At 40.0% G+C, this 16,667-nt stretch overlaps 1 long non-coding RNA gene across 1 annotated transcript; it reads left to right on the forward strand.

The window, feature by feature from the left end:
- Positions 1 to 912: 912 nt before the first annotated feature.
- On the forward strand, positions 913 to 3,803 carry LOC134810124 (uncharacterized). Its single transcript, XR_010157394.1, has 3 exons — positions 913 to 978; positions 2,798 to 3,059; positions 3,637 to 3,803. It is a non-coding gene; the product is annotated as an uncharacterized LOC134810124 (long non-coding RNA).
- The last annotated feature ends 12,864 nt before the right edge of the window (positions 3,804 to 16,667 follow it).

Below are 16,667 nucleotides of genomic sequence, written 5' to 3' on the forward strand. Positions count from 1 at the left end.
TATATTTTACCTCTTTGTTGAATGACAAAATGAACATTATATTCAGGCAAGGATCTCTTGCAAAAACTTAAATGTGTATGGTGATGTTAAAAGTGTGTATATCACTATTTATACATTCAGGAGTAGTTTTAGCAGCTAATCAGATACATAAAATTACTTAATTCTAATAAGTACCTTTTTTTCAGAAATATATACTATTTTCTTTGTGACAGGTTATGAGGATATACAGTGAAGAAGAGTTTGAGGACTAAAGTGATTCAATTAAAATATATTTCTTAATTATGAAGTAAAATTTAAATATTTAAGGATGGAACAGAAATTTTAGAGTATTCATTTTTCATTGGTACATTTTTCCCACTGTAAAAGACAACTTATTCCAAAGTACGCATGGAAAGGGCTTAATCTTCTCAAGAAAATGGAACACTTAAACTATTAACATAGGTCAAGAACGGGCAGACATTTTCTAAATCAGTATAAACTAAAATACAAAAGTTAGCAAATCACAGGGAGCAAAGTAGAATTTTACAAAAACATTTTCTGCCATTAGGTGGTGCCCAAACCAAAGCTTCTTAGCTGCTGTGCTTAATTAAGCCACTCTGGAGAACATTGTCATTGAGCTTGTTGAGATAACGTGCTATATGTGATTAATACTATAGAGTGTGGGAGTTTTCATTTGTCTTCTGCATCTCATGGCTTATTGAACAGCTCCATCTCTATATATCTATGTGTGTGGCACACACAATTGAATCAATAGATCACTTAATTTGGATGCATATTTTGGTGAAACCACAAATTATTTTTATCAGATACATGTGTTAAGCATTAAAACAGTATTATACGAAGTATATTTAGCCTAAAAACTACAGAACATCAGTAAATCTTTGATTCAGAGGGAAGTTTCTAATTTCCCCTCAGGTCTTTGTTACGGAAATCAGTTATTGGACTAATGATACCTATAGCAGCTCTTCAGTGTAAAAGGTAAGGAATGGAAAAACAGGTTGTTACGGTAAGCAACTGAAACTTATTCTTTATTCATGGAAAGTAAAATAGTTCCTTGAGAGGAAGAGGAACTACAGGATAGGGACTGGGAAAAAAGGATATGCAAAAAACTGCAGATTAGTTGCATTTTAGGTTATTGCTTGGTTTTTAGGTATTAATAACAATTGGGTGGTCAGAATGGTAATAAAACATGAATAATAAACTGTTGAGTCTTCTCATCCCAAGTACTCAACAGAGCTCTCTCAAGGGACAAACTGTTATGGTCTCCAATGAAGTATTTTACATCAAAAATCAATCTTCTTATGAACTAGCCCAAGAAATGTCTGTGAAGATTAAATGCTTAGATATTTATGTAAAGATTTAGTTTTGCTACGTGAGTCTCGGTGAGACATCTGAATATTTTAAGTTTTTAATTGACAATTGTTTATGGGGTACAATACAGTGTTTTGATACATATATCCAATGTGGAATGATTGAATCAGGCTAATTAGCATATTCACCTCAAATATTTATCATTTCCTGGTAGTGAAAACATTTTAAATCCTCTTTTTTAGCTGTTTTGAAGTATACATTATTATTAACTGTAGTCACTATGCTGTGCAATAGATCACCAGAATGTATTCCTCTTATTTAACTGAAACTTTGTACCCTTTGACCAACATCTCATCTTTCCCCATCCACCACCACCGCCCTCCCCAACCTCTGGTAACAGCTTTTACTCTCTGCTTCTGTGAGTTTGACTTTTTAGATTCTACGTATAAGTGAGATAGTATTGTGTCTCTCTGTACCTGGCTTATTTCATTTAGCATAATGTCCTTTAGCTTCATTCATGTCACAAATGACAGAATTTCCTGAGTTTGTTAAGGCTGAATAGTATCCATATATATATATATATACACCATATTTTAAAAATCCATTCATCCCTTGATAAGTACTTTGTTTTTTTCTATATCTTGGCTATTGTAAATAATGCTGCAGTGATCCTGGGATTGCAGGCATCTCTTCAGAGTGCTTAGTGTTTAAATCTTAAGAGAATCTTTTTGTAATTAGTTTCATAGATTTAGCAAATACTTCTGAGAAATTAGTGCCTTATAAGAACTGAAATCAATACGAAGCATCCTGTAGGGCTAAAAATGGTGTCAGTTATCTATCTAGTAATGTCAATGAGCTTCCATGTAAAGTGTTTAAAATCTTGCACGCCTCCCACATTAATAATTTCATAAAAACACTTTGGAAGTATGCAAGCACTTAAATGCAAACATAAGGATATTTCCTGATATGAACTGTTACTCATTAAAATGCTGGTTTGCTTCCAAAAAGCTTTAAAAGCTGAACTTACAGCTTTTAAGAACATCTGTAAACAGTAGAAACAAAACCTTAAAAATATCAAAAACAAAGACTGCTAAGCTTTAATGATGTTTCCATAAACCAATATGGCTATGATGAACACACATTAGTGTATGTGTATAACTTGTTACACTAAAGGCCAAACTGATGACTTTTCAGGAATCTAGAGGTAAATCAATTATTTAATTGAATACAAATCCCTCTTACTTTTATTCCCAGTTCTTAATTCTCTGGAGCACTGATTGCTATCACTTCTTGCTGGATAATCTGTGAGGAGAACTGCTGTAGCTTCCTAAATAAGGCTTTTGAAAGAGCCAGTGGTTTGTCAGAAAAACATGTGACTAAAATCCCTCTTTATTGGCAACAGGACCTTGGGCAAGTCACTTCAACTCATTGAACTTTTGCTTCCTTCTACTTAAAAAAATTCTGCACCTGTCTGCCTTTCCCATAGGCTGTGGCAAAGTCAAATGAGACAGTTCCCATGGAAGGACTTGGAAGCAGCAAAGGTTTATATGAATGTCAGATGTTAAAAGTAGCACAGAGCATGTGGCTATCATCGAGCCCTATCATTCCTGAAATATAGTTACCAAAAGTGAAATCTTAAAAGGAAGACTTTTCTTGATAATTTTACAAATACTATCTTGGTTTTCCTAAGATTTCTAAATAATCAAGGAAAGGAGAATAAGGAAACCTCTGAAGATCTAGATCTTTCGGTAAGTATCCAGCTACTTTTACGTCTGCAAATTCCATTTAGTATTGGTCTGGACTGGAAGTCCAGCTGTCCCTCTCCCTCCACCCCCATCCTGAAAGTGACTATGACTGAACCTTAACAGCATTATAATACGTTTTTTATAGTGAAATATTTACATGATTTTAATCTTCTAACTTTGGAAATCAATTGTTCCCAGATAGAAGCTTGCTTATTTTGCCATGCCATGTAAAAATGAAAAGTCATTCAAAAGCAATGAGTTTTAAAACTTTTTTTTTCTTGTAAAGATATGCTAAGGTGTAAACATTCATGGGTTTTGTTTGTTTGTTTGTTTTTTCTGACAAGTTTGGCAGAATAAACCACGCAGGAAGCAGGCAGTCAACATTTAATGTATATTTATTAGTTCCTACTATATCTGAGGTACTGTTCTTCAAGGGTTAAACACAAGATTTTTCTGCCCTCACAGAGCTTATATTTGAGTGAGGGAAACAATGAAGAAACAAGATAATTTCAAATAGAGGTCCTATAAAAATATAATAATATGAGAGAAAATGATGGTGATTCACATTATATGACCTAAGGTGGGAAGATGGAATTTGAGCTGAGATCTGAATGAAAGCCACCATTTGGAATGTGCAGAGAGAGGATGTGGAAATCTTAAGGGGCAAATAAAAGGAAGAAACGAAAAAAAGTACAAAAGTATGGAGAAGAATATTGTGGAAGGCAGGATCAAGCTAGGCAGATTCAGGTAAGAGTGGGAGGTAAGCTGTGGCCTGGTGCGAGGTGAGGTTGGAGAGGCAGGCAGAGCCCATGGGAAAGGTAGGATGTTGTACATCACCATAAGCAGTCTGGCGAATTCTATGTGAAATGTCAGGAACCAGTGAAGGGTGTTAAGCATAGAATGACAATCTAATTTTTTTTAACAGCCTTATTGAGATAGAATTTACATATCACAAATTTACCCATTTGAAGTATGCAGTTCAATGGTTTTTAGTGTATTTAGAGAGCTGTACAACCATCACTGTAAGCTAATTTTAGAACCTGATTTATTTTTAAAAGGATCATTCCGGTTCTTGTGTGAGAATGGGTTATCGAAGGGCAAAAGTAGAAAGGACAAGACTCATTAGGAGATGAGAGATGTTCAGTGTGACCAGGAGAAAGTATGCCTTTCTTCACTCCCTTGTAGCATCATCTTCCAGCTACCTATTGAGCCCCTGTGCTATACCAGGCCACGTGTGAGGTGCCACGTCTTCCATGGTAAAGAAGACAGATATGACCCCTGCCCCATGGGAGCATGCAGCTGCAAGACTGTGTGCACCACAAACTTAGCCCTTCCAGCTTTACCAGTGGGTAAGTGATGTGATTTGAAGAATAGAGAACTCAATATATCAAAGTCAGCATATGAAAAATGTTTCTCACCCACCTATGCCCACAGTGAAAAAGCCCCCTGTGATTCCACCCAACCCTCCTGCCCAGAGGCTAGACCCAGGATTAAGTGTCCAGCTTGGGCATGCATGGCCTATGCCAGCAGGGGTACAGCAGAGGTCTGCACACATAGGAAGATAGATCAAAGGCCCCCTTCCATTTCTCCTCTCCAGAGTGTTCCAGTAAGAACATCCCCTTCTAGCTATTTCACACATGGACAACCAAGAAATAGTCATTTACAGAGCATTTTGCATTTGTACACTTTCACTCGTTATTTCTCCCCCAGTACCTAATGGGGGCTGCAGCGTGTACTCCGTTCGTGGTTAAATTCTGCTGCCAGAAGTTTCCTCCAGCTCCTGATGCCCCGAACCCCTCCCTCCAGCATTCCTGTGGCTCATCTTGCAAACTGATTCAAAGGTGCTTTGTTGCAATCTGATCTTTCAGGACACATACTGCTATAAAGCTTTTGAAATTTTAGTCAGAGCAAAAAACAAAAGCAAAAATATAAGCCTAAACATCCCCTGAGGGGAAAATAATGAAGGAGCTCTTAAGCACTATTGCAGATAATGCTTAATTTTAAGAAGACATGTTTTTTTTAAAAGAATGTGGACTACTTCCTGGTTTAGACTTGGAAGGGTGTATGTGTCCAGAAATTTATCTATTTCTTCTAGATTTTCTAGTTTATTTACATAGAGGTGTTTCTAGTATTCTCTGATGGTAGTCTGTATATCTGTTTTGGTACCAGTACCATGCTGTTTTGGTTACTGTAGCCTTGTAGTATAGTTTGAAGTCAGGTAGCGTGATGCATCCAGTTTTGTTCTTTTTGCTTAGGATTGTCTTGGCTATGCAGGCTCTTTTTTGATTTCATATGAAATTTAAAGTAGTTTTTTCTAATTCTGTGAAGAAAGTCAATCGTAGCTTGATGGGGGTAGCATTGAATCTATAAATTACTTTGGGCAGTATGGCCACTTTCATGAGACTGATTCTTCCTATCCATGAGCATGGAATGTTTTTCCATTTGTTTGTGTCCTCTCTTATTTCCTTGAGCAGTGGTTTGTAGTTCTCCTTGAAGAGGTCCTTCACATCCCTTGTAAGTTGTATTCCTAGGTATTTTATTCTCTTTGTAGCAATTGTGAATGGGAGTTCACTCATGATTTGGCTCTCTGTTTGACTATTATTGGTGTATAGTAATGGTTGTGATTTTTGCACATTGATTTTGTATCCTGGGACTTTGCTGAAGTTGCTTATCAGCTTAAGGAGATTTTGGACTGAGAAGATGGGGTTTTCTAAATAGACAGTCATGTTATCTGAAAACAGAAACAATCTGACTTCCTCTCTTCCTATTTGAATACCCTTTATTTCTTTCTCTTGCCTGATTGCCCGGGCCAGAACTTCCAATACTATGTTGAATAGGAGTGGTGAGAGAGGGCATCCTTGTCTTGTGCCAGTTTTCAAATGGAATGCCTCCAGTTTTTTCCCATTCAGTATGATATGGGCTGTGGGTTTGTCATAAATAGCTCTTATTATTTTGAGATACATTCCATCAATACCTAGTTTGTTGAGAGTTTTTAGCATGAAGGGTTGTTGAATTTTGTCAAAGGCCTTTTCTGCATCTATTGAGATAATCACGTGTTTTTGTCCTTGGTTCTGTTTATGTGATGGGTTACGTTTATTGATTTGCATATGTTGAACCTGCCTTGCATCCCAGGGATGAAGCCGACTTGATCATGGTGGATAAGCTTTTTGATGTGCTGCTGGATTCGGTTTGCCAGTATTTTATTGAGGATTTTCACATCGACGTTCATCAGGGATACTGGCCTGAAATTTCCTTTTTTTGGTGTGTTTCTGCCAGGTTTTGGTATCAGGGTGATGCTGGCCTCATAAAATGAGTTAGGGAGGATTCCCTCTTTTTCTATAGTTTGGAATAGTTTCTGAAGGAACGGTATCACCTCCTCTTTGTACCTCTGGTAGAATTTGGGTGTGAATCCATCTGGTCCTGAACTTTTTTGCTTGGTAGGCTATTAATTACTGCCTCAATTTCAGAACTTGTTATTGGCCTGTCTAGGGATTTGACTTCTTCCTTGTTTAGTCTTGGGAGGGTTTATGTGGACACAGACACAGGGAGGGGAACATCACACACTGGGGCCTGTCAGAGGGTGGAAGGCTAGGGGAGGGATAGCATTAGGAGAAATACCTAATGTAGATGTCAGGTTGACGGGTGCAGCAAACCACCATGGCACGTGTATACCTATGTAATAAACCTGGAAGTTCTGCACATGTACCCCATAACTTATAATAATAATAAAAAGAAGAATGTGGACTAAATATTCTTTATTTTCCCTTAGTTGGTTCTTTGCTCAAAGAAAAATTTGCATCATTGTTTTGGTGGATTTGGTAGACCTGTTTAATTAATGTCAGACCTAATGGTTTAAAAGATCTTGGAGCAAAAAGGTGTAATACCTTTTCCTCACTCATTTTGAGGTCCACAGCCAAAATTTCTATAGGAAATACAGGTTAGCAAGAGAAAAGCATAACAAAATCAAGTTTCATGTGACACAAGAGCCTTCAGAAATGAAGGCCCAAAGACCCAGGGAAAATTGTATTTTTATGCTTAGGTTCAATGAAGAATGGACAGCCATGTAGAAATGTGATTGGACAAAAAGGCTATGCTCTAACGGTAATAAACAGGGGACCCCAGCAAGGCCTGTTTGTTCGGATTCTTCTTGGCCTCTTCATACAGGATTTTTTCCCTGCTGGGTGTGGGGAAAGACCCTTCTGGAATGAGGGTCTTATGGCCTATTTAAGAGGAGGTAGGTCAGAGAATGACCTCTCGAGGTTTTATGGCTTGCTTCGGGAGAGAGGGGTTCTAGTTTCTATGACCCGCTTTGGAGAAGAGGGATCCTCATTCCCATGACCTGCTTGGGAGGAAAACGGGAGAAGGAGAAAGGAGTGTGGAGAAGGCCAAAGGGAACTTCTTGCTTCCGAGGTCCTTCCCATCTTTTACAGTTCAAAGTACTCAGCATGCCAAAGTGTCATGCTTTGGAGTATAGTGTTCTGAGCCTTAACAATCTTTAATAGCTATACATGATTATTTTTATTTTTATGGGCAATTTCTATTTGTTTAAGAAATACAATTTTTTTTTCATTACATGTAATCTCACCACCCACAGGTTAACAATGGTTTACATTGTGATATACATCCCTCTGGGCTTTTTTCTATGCCTATGTGTACTGATAAAATATATGTGCAAAAATGGATAGGTATGTCTCAGTGGCTCTCTGTGCTTAAATTAGTCCAAATGGTTATTGTTAGATGCATATAGTTGAAAGCCTCAGGAAGCAAAGACTGTATGTCTATTTTTTTTGTATTCTTCCCAGGTACATAGTAAGCCTTTGAACTTGATAGATATATGATCCACCTGAGTTGAATTAACAAATGAATGTATAAACAGACAAGCCATAAAACAGGTACTTATTTAATGTCACTATTTTAATAACATTTGCTTCTTTAAATGCTTCCCTCTGTGATGAGAGTAATGACAAATATATAACACATATTTATTTCCCTTTTCTTTTTGCATCCTGGCTTATTGATTTTTCAGTCTACCATTTAGGAGGATATATTGATATAAGGAAAATATTTTTATGATAGCTTATTACAAGAGAAAATTTTAAAATTCTGGTTACTGATGTAATGTTGGATGGGTGAACTACTATAGCTTTATGTCTCCACGATGTATGAGGGATATTTTCATTCATCTCTTAAATGCATTCTGCCTTTAGTGTAATAGTCAATTGATTCATGTAGTTTACAAATGCTTTCACAAGAGAATAATAGAAGGGCACAGGCCAGGTGCGGTGGCTCAGCCTGTAATCCTGGCACTTTGGGAGGCCGAGGTGGGCAGTTCATGAGGTCAGGAGATCGAGACCGTCCTGGCTAACACGGTGAAACACCGTCTCTACTAAAAATACAAAAAAAAAATTAGCCGGATGTGATGGCATGTGCCTATAGTCCCAGCTACTTGGGAGGCTGAGGCAGGAGAATGGCGTGAACCTGGGAGGTGGAGATTGCAGTGAGCCGAGATCGCGCCACTGCACTCCGGCCTGGGTGGCAAGGCGGGACTCCTTCTCAAAAAAAAAAAAAAAAATGGAAGGGCACAGCACCATATCTAAATGCCATAATTATTTATCATAAATTGTTATTCTCTGGGAATTCTGGGAGCTTGAGATTATCGTCCATCCTGGTTAATAGGACACTGGTAGGTGTTATGCTGGTGCTGTCGAGCAGCAAATCATTTAAAGCCAAGTGCTACAATTTGCTGGCTGCCATCCAGTTCACTGAGTAACTAACTAAGCAGTCACACATCCAACCCCACAGTGGGGTGCTGTGAACATGTATGGAAGCCCCATATCTTCAAGGAAGTCCTACCAGGGCCACAGGTTACTAAAACTTCTCCGATAGTGCCCACGGTGAACCTGTATTATTGTTCCTCTATCAGGAAGCTCAATATATATGAAAAGATAGTGGAATCTGCTAGGTGATACAGGTGAGGGAAGATCCTTTGATTTGAGTTGATGAGGGGAATTCAGCTGAGTCATGTTTTAGGATGCAGGCTCATACCTAGAACAAGCTTGAAAGTACCATCTGGGAGCAAGAGGTCAGGGCATGGATGCCCTGTTGAACATGGGCTTTGAGGCGAACAGACCTGGGATGGATATCTAGTCCCAGACTCGTGTGGGATCTAGGGCTAGAAACTTCACCTTCCTGTATTAGTTTTCTATTGCTGCATAACCAGTTACCACATAGCTGGTGTCTTATAATCACACATTTATTATCTTGTAGCTTCAACAGTCAGGATCAGCTTAGCTGGATCCTCTGTTCAGGGTCTCACAAGCCTGCAATCAAGGTGTCGGCCAGGCTCGTGTCCATCTGAAAGCTTGACTGGGCAAGAATCTGCTTCCAGACTCCTGTGGATTGTTGGCAGACTTCAGTTCCTTGAGGTCATGTGACTGAACGTATGTCTGAAGCCTGTGCCTTGTTGTCAGTTTTAGCTGCCCTGAGGTTCCCATGATCCTTGCCACATGAGCAAGGATCCTTGCCACATGAACCTCTAATATGGCTGCTTTCCTACCTCAAGAGAGTTTCTGACTCCAGTCTGCTGAAATGGAGTTGTCTTGTATTATGTGAAATAATTATGGAAGTGACATCTCATCACGTTTGCCATATTCTCTTAGAGTCAAGTGACAGGTCCCACCTACACTCAGGAGAGGGGATTACACAAATGTGTGAACAGCAGAAGGTAGAAACATTGAGGGTTATGGTACAGTCTGTTTGCCACAATCCCTGAATCCATTCTTTAAAGTTGGTATAAAAATACCTACTTTAGAGGGTTGTTATGTGAATTCAAAACAAGATAACATATATCCAGTGTTTACGTGGTACCTGGCACATAGTCAGCATTCAATAAATGTCACTGATGATGGTAAAGATGATAATCATTGGTGATAACCAGTGGATATCCTGATAAATGCCTATAATCTCCTTAAATCATATATGTCTTTCTAAGGACTCACCACAATATGAGGAATTTCAAGTTTTGAACTTGACTCTCTCAAAGGATAATGGTCAACTCAGTTATCTACATGACATGGAGAGGAGGGTGATGGAATTGATTATCTAAGGCAGGATATAATTCAGGAAAATATCTAACTTGACTTTGTAATAAAGATTTTTTCTTTCCCTGATTGTTCTGCGCACACATATTATTCCATATCACAGAGGTATGCTAATTACCCTAATTTATTTACTCCCTCCCCATTGATGGACTCTTAGTTTGAATCTAATTTTTACTATTACCAGCAGTGCTGCAGAGGACATCCTTCTAGACATATTCCTATGCTCTTTTGTGTTTTTGTAGGAAAAAGTTGTACAGCCATTTATAGACAGCTTATGACATATCCGACATTGTGTTATGTGCCAGGTGAATAAGACATATATGGTTCCTTCCCTCATGGAGCTCACAGCCATTAAAATTACATGTATTAAAAGAATAATTTTGAGTATGGGGTGTATATTATAGGAGGACATAACATAATAGGGAGGAGGGAGAGGTGAGGTCACACCCAAGCACAGGAAGATAAGCAAGATTTTGAGGTCAAATGAGAAGAGTTAGGCCATCTCTAGAAAAGAAGTGAAATCTTAGGATCTGGGGAATCAGAACTTGGACAACATTGGAGCCAAGTTCCTGGGATCTTGAAATTACTCTTAAAAAATTCACATGTACAAATCTCAGACTGTTAATTCAGAAATAAGATTGTATTTTTCTATTAGAAAATTTATTTTAAGATCCCTTATTTTTCTGAGTAGCAGAAACTTAATCTTGGTCAATATGAGGTTTCCTGTCTTTTTCAGTGTTGGGTCTAAGCACTGGGGTCTTACATCATGCCAAGACATTGGGTATATGGAATTGAGATGAAGAGGTATCTGGTCTTTAGTAGTCACCTAGTGTATTAGTCTGTTTTCAAGCTGCTGGTAAAGACATACCCGAGACTGGGCAATTTACAAAAGAAAGAGGTTTATGAGCCGGGTGCGGTGGCTCACGCCTGTAATCCCAGCACTTTGGGAAGCTGAAGCGGGTGGATCACCTGAGGTCGGGAGTTTGAGACCAGCCTGACCAACATGGAGAAAGCCCATCTCTACTAAAAATAGAAAAAATTAGCTGGGCCTGGTGGTGCTTGCCTGTAATCCCAGCTACTTGGGAGACTGAGGCAGGAGAATTGCTTGAACCCGGGAGGTGGAGGTTGCAGTGAGCCAAGATCGCGCCATCGCACTCCAGCCTGGGCAACAAGAGAGAAACTCCATCTCAAAAAAAAAAAAAAGAAAGAGGTTTATGGACTTACAGTTCCACATGGCTGAGGAGGCCTCACAATCAGGGTGGAAGGCAAGGAGGAGCAAGTCACATCTTACATGGATGGCAGCAGGCAAAGAAGGCTTTTGCAGAGAAACTCTCATTTTTAAAACTATCAGATCTTGTGAGACCCATTCACTATCAAGAGAACAGTATGGGGAAGACCTGCCCCATGATTCAATCATCTCCTACTGGGTCCTTCCCACAACATGTAGGAATTATGGGAGCTACAAGATGAAATCTGGGTAGGGACACAGAACCTAACAATATCATTCTGCCCCCAACCCATTCCAAATCTCATATCTTCATATTTCAAAACCATCATGCCTTCCCATTAGTCCCCCAAAGTCTCAACTCATTTCAGCATTAACTCAAAAGTTCACAGTACAAAGTCTCATCCAAGGCAAGTCAAGTGTCTTCCACTTATGAACTTGTGAAATCAGAAGCAAGTTAGTTACTTCTTAGATAAAATGGGGGTACAGGCATTGCATAAATACAGCCATTCCAAATAAGAGAAATTGGCCAAAACAAAGGGGCTACAGGCCCCATGCAATTCTAAAATCCAGCAGAGCAGTCAAATCTTAAAGCTCCAGAATGATCTCCTTCGACTCCATGTCTCACATTCAGGTCACGCTGAAGTAGGTTCCCGAGGTCTTGGGCAGCTCTGCCCCTGTGACTTTGCAAGGTACAGCCTCTCTCCCGGCTGCCTTCACAATCTGGCATTGAGTGTCTGCAGCTTTTCCAGGTGCACAGTGCAAGCTGTCAGTGGATCTACTATTCTGCGGTCTGGAGGATGGTGGCCTTTTTCTCACAGCTTCACTAGGTTGTGCCCCAGTAGGAACTCTGTGCGGTGGGTCCCACCCCATAATCCCCTTCCGCACTGCCCTAGCAGAGGTTCTCCATGAGGACTCCACCCCTGCAGCAAACTTTTGCCTGGGCATCCAGGCATTTTCATACATTTTCTGAAATCCAGGCACAGGTTCCCAAACCTCAGTTCTTGACTTCTGCAGGCTCAACATCATGTGGAAGCTGCCAAGGCTTGAGGTGTGGACCCTCTGAAGCCACAGCCTGAGCTGTACATTGGCCCCTTTCAGCCATGGCTGGAGTGGTTGGGACACAGGGCACCAAGTCCCTAGGCTGCACACAGCATGGGGACCCTGGGCCTCGCCCATGAAACTATCTTTTCCTCCTAGGCCTCCCAGCCTGTGATGGGAGGGGATGCTGTGAAGACCTCTGACATGCCTTGGAGACATTTTCTTCATTATCTTGGGGATTAACATTTGGCTCCTTGTTACTTATGCAAATTTCTACAGCCAGCTTGAATTTCTCCTCAGAAAATGGGATTTTCTTTTCTATCATTGTCAGGCTGCAAATTTTCTGAACTTTTATGCTCTGCTTCCCTTATAAAACTGAATGCCTTTAACAGCACCCAAGTCACCTCTTGAATGCTTTGCTGCTTAGAAATTTCTTCCACCAGATACCCTAAATCATCTCTCTCAAGTTAAAAGTTCTACAGATCTCTAGGACAGGGTCAAAATGCCACCAGTCTCTTTGCTATAATATAAGAAGAGTCACCTTTACTCCAGTTCCCAACAAGTTCCTCATTTCCATCTGAGCCCACCTCAGCCTGGACTCTATTGTCCATATCACTATCAGCATTTTGGGCAAAGCCATTCAACAAATCTCTAGGGAGTTCCAAACTTTCCCACATTTTTCTGTCTTCTTCTAAGCCCTCCAAACTGTTCCAACCTCTGCCTACTACCCAGTTCCAAAGTCACTGCCACACTTTTGGTTATCTTTTTATAAGAACCCCACTCCTGGTGCTGATTTACTATATTAGTCCATTTTCACACTGCTGATAATGACATACCTGAGACTGGACAATTTACAAAAGAAAGAGGTTTATTGGTCTTAACAGTTCCACATGGCTGGGGAGGCCTCACATTCATGGCAGAAGGCAAGGAGGAAGAAGCCACATCTTATGTGGATGGAAGCAGGCAAAGAGAGCTTGTGCAGAGAAACTCACATTTTTAAAATCATCAGATCTCATGAGACTCATTCACTATCAAGAGAACAACATGGGAATGACCCACTCCATGATTTAATCATCTCCCACCAGGTCCCTCCCATGACACATGGGAATTATGGGAGCTACAAGATGAGATATGGGTGGGGACACAGAGCCAAACCATATCACTAGTCATGCTGGCATCTGCTAAGATCTCCAAAATCTGCCCTGGACCTTGGCCACTGATCCACATAGGTCACTGCTACATCATCCCTTGTTCTAAGTCAGGTCGATGAATGTTCCTTGTTACATCTATACTTCTGCTGAATGCATAGAATTCCTGTGCTTCCCTCAACCCTAGGATATTAAGTGGAGCTAAAACCCTGTGGTACTTCAGAGCCACCCTTAGCAGCATAAAGTCATCTTTTTGTCATCACTCTGTGCTGAGTTAAGGGGAAACTCTTGCAAGGTTGTTTAGGTTCCCTCTGTCTAGGCATACCCTGCAGTCATTTCTTCTCTGAGGTTGTGGCACCTCTTTTAGGCTCTACCAGGGAAGAGAGACACACAATTACTTTGCTCTGTAATCCCATAAACCTTCATGTTGTTCTCCAGGGGTTCCTTTCTGGGATCACTTTTCCCTCATACATTCTCTCTTCCTCAATTCTGGAAGAACTTAATTTAATTGGTGGGGAAGGATAGAGAACTTTGATATAATGCATCACTTTGATCTAACTCATCACATATGTTCTCAAATTTATTGCCTGGTTTCCGAGATTCAAAATCTGAGAGCAGGAGGCCCCTTTCAGGGCCCTTTTGCCCCACTGCCCCCTCCCCCAAGCATGGAAATAAAGGAAAATTTTGAGTCCTCTCAAGGGAAATTCCAGGCACTTGGCTAGCCTTGAGAAATAAATGAGCAACCTGATAAGCAAAAAGGTAATAATAACTTAACTTAAAACAATAGCCACCCAAGTAAGTTAGAGACACAGATATTTGGTTCCCTATAAAAACTAAAGATAACATCTTGACATATGTCCCTGAGTTATTTTTCAGAAACCCAGACTCCCACCAGATGGAAAATGTTACATAGGCTGTCACACAGACTGAACTCTGACTGCCATTCCTTGTTCTAATTTTCTTCCTGAGGGGGCTGAAGAAAGTCATGCACACAGTCCAAACCTGAACATTCCTTTCTGTGGACCCCAAGTTTTTAAGACACAGCTTTATTTTCTTAACCAATTGCAAATCAAAGAATCACTGAATCTATTTATGACCTATAAGCCCTGGCTTCAACATATCCTGCCTTTTTGAGCCAAACCAATGTATAACCTCCATGTATTGATTTACAATTTTGCCTATAACTTCTGCTTTCCAGAAATGTACCCCTGCCCTTAAAATCTCTTGCTGATAAGCCATGGGGAGTTTGGGCCTTAAGCATTATCTGACCAATTCTCCTTGCTTGGTATCCTACAATAAATCCTTTTCTTTCTCTCATTGAATATCTTTTTTTATAATTAACGAATAATTTATTTTGTTTTTGTTGCTGCTGTTTACCTACAGCTGCAGTATCTCACAGCAAATCTTGATGTCAGCATTTGGCTTTGCTGTGCCAAGTGAGCAGACCCAAGTTCAGTTCAATAACAAATCCAAAAGCCTTTTTTCTCTGCTATTCTTTGAGTTATCTATTCCTTGAGGCAATGAATGACTGAATGGGGGTAGGGATGCAGAGGAAGACCAAGAGGTACAAAAAATATATAGAAAATTTTTAAAAAATATTTTACAATTATTTACCCACTACAAATAGCACTTTTTATTTATTAGTGATGAGGTTCAAGACACATCACCCCAATATATGAGTGTACTGGACTAGAATATATCACCCCAAAATATGCTCCTTTAGCATAAGGATTATGTTGATCTAATTATTTTAAGAAATAGCAGACCTAGGAGAAGCTCTGAAAACAAGAGTAGAAATTACCCTTTTGTAAGGAAAATTTGCATTTACAAAGGAAATCTCCAATTTAAGGGTGTTTTCCTCTCTGCACCAGGAAGAGAAGGATGACTGTACATCATTATACATTCCTACCAATGGAGAAGACACTGACTTAAATCTGCATAACAAACCTAATGCTGTTTTATGGTGTTTTGCCTGGCCATCTTGGCAAAACTGGACCTTCCCCACCCCGCTCCCTTTTTTTTTGTTTCGGTAGATGGAATTTAAACCACCTCTTAGAGAATTACTCATTTTCCCTGTGTATCTCCTGTGGTATAAATGAGACATACATGTTTGTTTTTCTGTGGTTAATCTGTCTTTTGTTATAGGAATTTTAGTTGTATCAGCTAAAAATCATGAAAAGTAGAAAAAAAATTATTTTTTCTCTGCTACATTAGACATGCAATAAATATGTGTGTTTGAGGCTGGGTGTAGTGGCTCATGTCTGTAATTCCAGCACTTTGGGAGGTCAAGGCAGGTGGATCACTTGAGGTCAGGAGTTTGAGACCAGCGTGACCAACATGATGAAACCTTATCTCTACTAAAAATACAAAATTAGCTGGGCACGGTGGTGCATGCCTGTAATTCCAGCTACTTGGGAAGCTGAGTGTTATAAATAAACTTTTGGTGCCACAAAAGAAATAGCACTCAAACATAAATTTAATTTTCTCAGCAAGGCAATTTTACTTCTATAGAAGAGTGTGACTAGTGGATGGAGCAATGGTGAGAGCACACCTGAACAAGGGAGGGGAAGGGCTTTTTATTCCTGACACAGGTAGCCCCTACTGCTATGTCGTTCCCCTATTGGCTAGGGTTGGACCACACAGTCTAAGATAATTCTGATTGGCTATTGTAAAGAGAGAAGGGGAACAAGTCAGAGTGGCGGGGTGAGTAGTTTGGTGGGAAGGGCAGTTACAGAAAAGAGAACTCAGGATGATTCAGGTCAGAGCAGGTGACCAGGGATGACTCAGATGGAACAGATGACCAGGGGTGACTCAGGACGGAGCAGGTGACCAGGGGAACAGATGTGAACTGCTGATTAGAACTGGTGGAAAAAGTTGTTTACTGAAACTACGGGTGAGGAGAACGAGGAAGTTAAACTTTAAAATGGAGAACAAAGAACTGAACATACTGACATACCAATTCTTTGAAGAGAAATTTAGAACTCACTGTATTCAACATGAGGCAGGAGAATCACTTGAACCCGGGAGGTGGAGGTTGCAGTGAGCCGAGATCATGCCATTGCATTCCAGCCTGGGCAACAAGAGTGAAACTCGGTCT

This window comes from Pan troglodytes, chromosome 4 (genome assembly GCF_028858775.2).
Source record: "Pan troglodytes isolate AG18354 chromosome 4, NHGRI_mPanTro3-v2.0_pri, whole genome shotgun sequence".
In the NCBI taxonomy this organism is placed as follows: Eukaryota; Metazoa; Chordata; class Mammalia; order Primates; family Hominidae; genus Pan; species Pan troglodytes.